Here is a 6,536-nt window from a genome sequence, read left to right on the forward strand (position 1 = left end):
CTGAGAATGACGGCTGCAATTCCAGGGCCTGTCAAGCAGGCCTTTGCAATGAGGCCTTTGCAATGCTGAGCATCAAATGGAAAGTACCTTCAGCCCCAGCGCCCAGCCACAGAGCAGCCCCAGCAGCGCAAGGCAGGCAGCCACAGCTTCAGCCCCTTCCCCACCAGCCTGATCCGCGGGCTGTGACAAATGCCTGAGCTAGAATCCGGGGCCACTGACAAAACACCCAAGAGCTGTCAAACTGCTGGAGATACGTCCTCGCTCACCAATGAGCACCGGGGTGTGCAGAGCAGAGGGGCTGCATCCTACTCGCCCTGCTTCAGCAATCGGCATCAGCCGCTGGAACATAAGAACGGCCATACTGGGTCAGACCAAAGGTCCATCCAGCCCAGCATCCCATCTGCCGACAGTGGCCAATGCCAGGTGCCCCAGAGAAGGAGAACAGAAGACAATGATCAAGTGATTTATCTCCTGCCATCCATCTCCTGCCCCTGTACTGAAGGTTAGGGCACCATACTTTATCCCTGGCTAATAGCCATTTATGGACCTAACCTGCAAAAATTTATCAAGCTCTTTTTTAAACCCTAATAGAGTCCTGGCCTTCACAGCCTCCTCGGGCAAGGAGTTCCACAGGTTGACTGTGCGCTGTGTGAAGAAAAATTTCCTTTTATTAGTTTTGAACCTACTACCCATCAATTTCATTTGGTGTCCCCTAGTTCTTGTATTATGGGAAAAGGTAAATAATTTTTCTATATTCACTTTGTCCACACCATTCATGATTTTATATACCTCTATCATATCACCCCTCAATCGCCTCTTTTCCAAACTGAAAAGTCCCAGTCTCTCTAGCCTCTCGCCGTATGGGACCCGTTCCAAGCCCCTAATCATCTTAGTCGCCCTTTTCTGAAACTTTTCTAATGCCAATATATCTTTTTTGAGGTGAGGAGACCACATCTGCACACAGTACTCAAGATGTGGGCGTACCATAGTTTTATATAGGGGAAGTATGATATCTTTTGTCTTATTATTGATCCCTTTTTTAATAATTCCTAACATCCTATTTGCTTTACTAACTGCCGCTGCACACTGCGTGGATGTCTTCAGAGAACTATCCACTGTAACTCCAAGATCCCTTTCCTGATCTGTTGTAGCTAAATTTGACCCCATCGTGTAGTACGTGTAATTTGGGTTATTTTGTCCAATGTGCATTACCTTACACTTACCCACATTAAATTTCATTTGCCATTTTGATGCCCAATCACTCAGTTTGCTGAGATCTTTTTGTAGTTCTTCACAATCTGTTTTGGTTTTGACTGTCCTGAACAACTTGGTGTCATCTGCAAACTTTGCCACCTCACTGCTTACCTCGTTTTCTAGATCATTGATGAACAAGTTGAACAGGATCGGTCCCAGGACTGACCCCTGGGGAACACCACTAGTTACCCCCCTCCATTGTGAAAATTTACCATTTATTCCAACCCTTTGTTTTCTGTCTTTTAACCAATTCCCGATCCATGAAAGGATCTTTCCTCCTATCCCATGACCGCCTAATTTACATAAAAGCCTTTGGTGTGGGGCTGTGTCAAAGGCTTTCTGGAAATCTAGGTATATTATGTCCACTGGGTGCCCCTTGTCCGCATGTTTATTAACCCCTTCAAAGAATTCTAATAGATTAGTTAGACACGACTTCCCTCTGCAGAAACCATGCTGACTTTTGCCCAACAATTCGTGCTCTTCTACGTGCCTTGCAATTTTATTCTTTACTAGTGTTTCTACTAATTTGCCTGGTACTGATGTTAAACTTATCGGTCTATAATTGCCAGGGTCTCCTCTAGAGCCTTTTTTAAATATTGGTGTTATATTGGCCGTCTTCCAGTCATTTGGTACCAAAGTGGATTTAAAGGATAGGTTACAAACCACTGTTAATAACTCCGCAATTTCACATTTGAGTTCTTTCAGAACCCTTGGGTGAATACCGTCTGGTCCTGGAGACTTGTTACTATTCAGCTTATCAATTAACTCCAAAACCTCCTCTAATGTCACTTCAATCTGAGTGAGTTGGAGGCTCTGCGTGCTTTACAAACCGCCAGCCAGGAGCGTGTGGCCAGCACCCAGCGGTGAGCCAAGACCCCAGTCCCCAGTGGCCCAGAGTGCTGGCCAGGTCCCCAGCTCCCAGGCCAGGTGACACAGATCTGCACCTCCCGGCCCGCGCTCATGGCAAGGCGGCGGCCAGACCTGGCTGCTCGAAAGGAATTAAGGGCCAGGCAAATCATTCGTGCAGCCCAGGTTAGGCACTGGGGCCCTGCAGCAGGGGAAGGGGGCAGGCAGCTTGGAAGTGATGCCACAAAGCCAGGGTGCCAGCTGGCTCGGCTAGCCCATGGGAGACGGTAACCCAAGAGGGGGCTCAGGCCTGGCCCTGCCCCAGAGCAATGGGCTCGAGATCAGTGCCAGCTTCCGCCTGGGCTGAGCCAGGGTCCCTCTTGGCATCAGGCACCAGCTGGCCACTTTGCCAAGAGCCGGCTGCTGCCAGCTGTGGCTTGTCTCAGTAGCTGGCGCCTGCCCTGGGCAGGGGGAGCCCCAGGTTCGAGTCCCCTCTCAGCAGGGGAGAGGCGTGGCTGAGCCCTGGCAGCCCCCTGCCAGCCTTGCTGGGCCCCGGGAGAGGAAGGGGCCCTGCACTGGGACGGGCGGCAGGGGAAGCTGCTGCAGGTCCTGTCCACCCCAGACTGAATGACCCCCCTCTAAAGTGGGGAGCCCCACAGGCAGGGCTGGAAGCAGGCCCTGCCCCACAGTGCTGCAGGGGGCTGGGCCCCATGGGGCGACAGTCACTACCTCTGCCTCTCTCGGCGGGAAGGGGTGTGAAAAGGCCCCTTGGCGACTCCTGGAGTGCCCCAGAAGTGGGCAGCTCCCACTGTTTGGGGGGAGGCTAGAGGGGACCCCAGGGGTCTCCTGCTGCCGCCTCCGGAGAGGCTGTGGCTGAGCCATGGGATGGGATGCTCCCTCCATTGCTCTGGTGAAGCTCTTGCTCACGAGGAGCCAATGAGAGTGACTGGCGGGGGCCTGCCGGGCCGCAGAGTCCCTGGCCAGGTGGGTCATACCCTAGTGTGGCAAGCGCCCGTCTGCCTCTGCCCCTCCCCGCGCTTGGCCCTCCGGCCTGGGGAGAGGCACCCGCCTGCAGCCGTCAGCCCTCCCTCTGCAGTGGCAGTAGGGTGGAGGGCTTCCCCCAAAGGTGGGAGCTCAGCCTCCGACCCACAGCTGCTCCCTGCCTTCCTGGCCCCAGAGCAGTAACCCTGTGCGTGTGCTCGTCTGGCCCGTTCCTCCTCCCATCAGCCTCAGGCAGCCCAGAAATGGAAGCAGCTTGTAGTACCACACCCTGGGCCTTGTCCCCTTCCAGAGCCGCTTTCTCTCCCGCTCGTGTGGCTACCTGGCCTGCCTGTGCCTCACTCATCACTGGGGCAGAGCAAGGGGAAGTACCGCCGGGGGCCAGGGATGCTGCTCATCGTTGGGGGGGTGGCCAAGCGAAGGGAGGACTTGGCCCTTTGGGCCCAGACCCTGCAGTCCTTGTGTGCTCCAAAGGGCGGGCGGCTGCCAGGCGCATCGGGCCAGAGGGCTGTAAGGAGAGGCATTTGCCTGCAGGAAGTGGGGTGTCATCTACTGGGAAAGGCCTCGGCCGACTCCCAGAAACCCTCCAAACCTGACCCGGCTGCACCTCCCTCCCAGCCGTCAATGGCACAGACGGTGCCTGCACAGGACAGGCCCTACGCCGTGTGGACTGGGGGTTGGGGGGCACCCTGCCTGCAGGCCTGTCATGAACGTGCTGGGCCATGGCTGCGCCGTCCAAGCCTGTTTGCCTCGAGCCATTGGTCCTTTGTTACTTCAGCCTCACGGTACAAAGGGGGTAAGAGCAGGGCTTGAAACCAGGACTCGCAGGAGGAGAGATTGTGCCCAGGCTGCCAGAGGGTGTTGTAAAGACCAGGACTTTAACCAGGCTCTGCATTCCTGGAGGACAGGGCCATCGGAAGCTCTGAGCCAGGCTGGGTAGCAATGGTGTCCCTGGCCTCTGTCTGTCAGAAGCTGGGGACAGGCCGCTTGATGATTCTGTTCTGTTCGCTCCCTCTGGGCAGCTGGCAGGGGCTGCTGGCGGCAGACAGGGACCTTTGGTCTGACCCGGCGCGGCCATTCTGGGCTGGGGCTGGGGCTGAGGCAGGTTCAGGTGCTTTCTCAGACAAGAAGTCTGGAAGCAGCATAGGCCCTAAGCTGTTGAGCACTGGTAGGAAGAATAGCCAGAGGACGCCGTTTGTGGTATAGACACCGAGCTTGAGTGGGCCTCAGAGGCACACAGGCAACCTGTGGAACTCACTGCCGGGGGGTTGTAAAGGCCCACACGATGACTGAGTTCAGAAGAGAATGCGGTCGGTTCCTGGAGGACAGGTCCATGGACGGCTATCAGCCAGGGTGGGCAGGACACGGCTCCAGGCTCTGGGGGGCCTGTGGGTGGGCACAGACAAGCAGGGCTGGCTCAGTTGGTGTTGCCCTGCTCTGTTCATTCCCTGGGGGACACCTGGCTCTGGCTGCTGTCTCAAGATGGACTGGCCCAGACGGACCATGGGCTGACTGCCAGGGAGCACTTCCGTCATACCAAACCCAGGCACGCATTCACAAGGCTGTCTGCTGGCGCCTCTGCTGCTGCCTTATGTATCCACACCCAGGTCCCCCCTAGAAATGGAGCATCTCTCCTGTCCCCCACAAGGTAGGGTGGGGCTGGCCCGTCTGGAGGGCAGGGGCTGCTCTGATTCTGCTCTAGCAGGAGTAGTTGATCTGCTGTCGCTGGTGTTTAATTGTTCCACCAGCACCTGCACTGTTGCTGGCTTCAGAGGCCCCGTGTGCGGCAGGCAGAAGGGTCTGGGCACAGTGTGACAATGAGCTCCTCCCTGCTGGGGATCTCCTGGTGTCTGACCCCTGGCCTGCAGCGCTGGCATGCCCTGCTTGCCTTTCCGTCATACTCTCACCGTTCTTCACAGTTGCTTATGCTCTCCCTGAGGCTGGCTGGGTCACGTTCTAGGGCTGCTGCACACTGGGCAAATGCCCAGCAGGGAAACTGAGGCCTTGTTACCGTAATGACCACCCCGGGTGAATAAGTGCCCCAGCTTTCGACCCCAGAGCTTGTTCCTGGGACTCGGGATCATAATAATCAGCCTGCTGGCTAGAACCTGGGACCTTGGCACTACTGATGCTTCTGCCTCACCACTAGGGGGCTAGCTAGGGTTGTGACAGGAAGGTCCTTCGAAGCTAGGCTTGACAGGAAGTACCACCTACAAAGGCTGAGTGGCAGGTCCTTGCAGCCCACTGATTGGCCAATACCAGTATATAACCTGGGAAGCCCAGGCTGGGGGAGCAGTCTGAGCTGCCTCACAAGAGGGGCTGCCATCCAGAGCTTGTTTGTGATGGCCCCAGCCCCTGACCCTGTTTGTTCTCATCTTTGCTGTCTGTAACCTGGGGCTGAACCCAACTCCCTGGCATCCTGACTTGGCTCTCCAGTCCCTGCACATTAGCGCCAGGCTGGCTAACCGCAGCTGGGCCCTGATGGACTCTGCGATTTCCCACTCTAGGCCTGTGCCTAGCTTGCTTCGGGGCTGAGCTGATGCTCCGTGGCTCGCGAGCGGCTCCTTTCTGGAACGCTCCCTTGCTGACGCTGCCTTGCCTTGCGCGGTCTTTCCTGGGCCTGCCTGGGTTTGGCCAACACAGCTCCATTTGTGCGGTCAGTTCTCCACGTGTCTCCAGTCCTCTCGACTGAGTCTCCTTTCCTGGCTGGCCGTGCTGCCCTGATGACTGCGCTGCGTAAAGGAAGTGCTGTATTTGGGTCGCTCTCTGGAGCCACACTGGCTGTCTAGCTCTCGTGCAGAGGAGATCTGCTTGGTGGATGGGATCACGCTGCTCCTGGAACTCCCCTGGGCACACGACGAGGCTTCTGTAAGAAGGGGGCTTCCAGGTCCTTGTGGTTTGGCTGTGGCTCTGGAAGACAGCTGGCAATGGAAGTTGGAAAGAGCTTCTTGTGTTGCACGTCCAAGGGGTATTTGTGAGTGTGTGGTAACTGCAGTGTTTGTGATCAGTGCCCGTAGAGAGAGGCTCACATGCCAGGAGAAATCTGCTGGCTGATCCATCTTGGAGCAGGCAAAGTCAATGGTTCTGTGTCCCTTCTCTGTGGGTGTCCTAGGGGATTGGAGCCCGAAGCAAAGGCTATAGGCAGACCATTGGCTGGTAATGCTGCCCCCAGTTCATATTCACTGGCAGCGCTGGATAGCTGCAGGTTCCTTTACATTGTCTCTTTGCGTGGAATACTTCTGGGTCTGTTTGAAAGCCTCCTGCTATTGGAATTCCCAGCAGCATCTGGCATCCTTATCCGTAGGCAGTGTGATCTATCAGCCTCCTCAGGCTTCGCGGACCCCGGCAAGGGGTGGGTCCCAGCCCAGGACAGTGGTGGGCATATCCCCCCAAACGTTGTGTGTCCTGCTGATGGCAGGCGCAGAACTTGGCCAGGA

This window comes from Carettochelys insculpta, chromosome 3, assembly GCF_033958435.1.
Source record: "Carettochelys insculpta isolate YL-2023 chromosome 3, ASM3395843v1, whole genome shotgun sequence".
Lineage (NCBI taxonomy): Eukaryota > Metazoa > Chordata > Testudines > Carettochelyidae > Carettochelys > Carettochelys insculpta.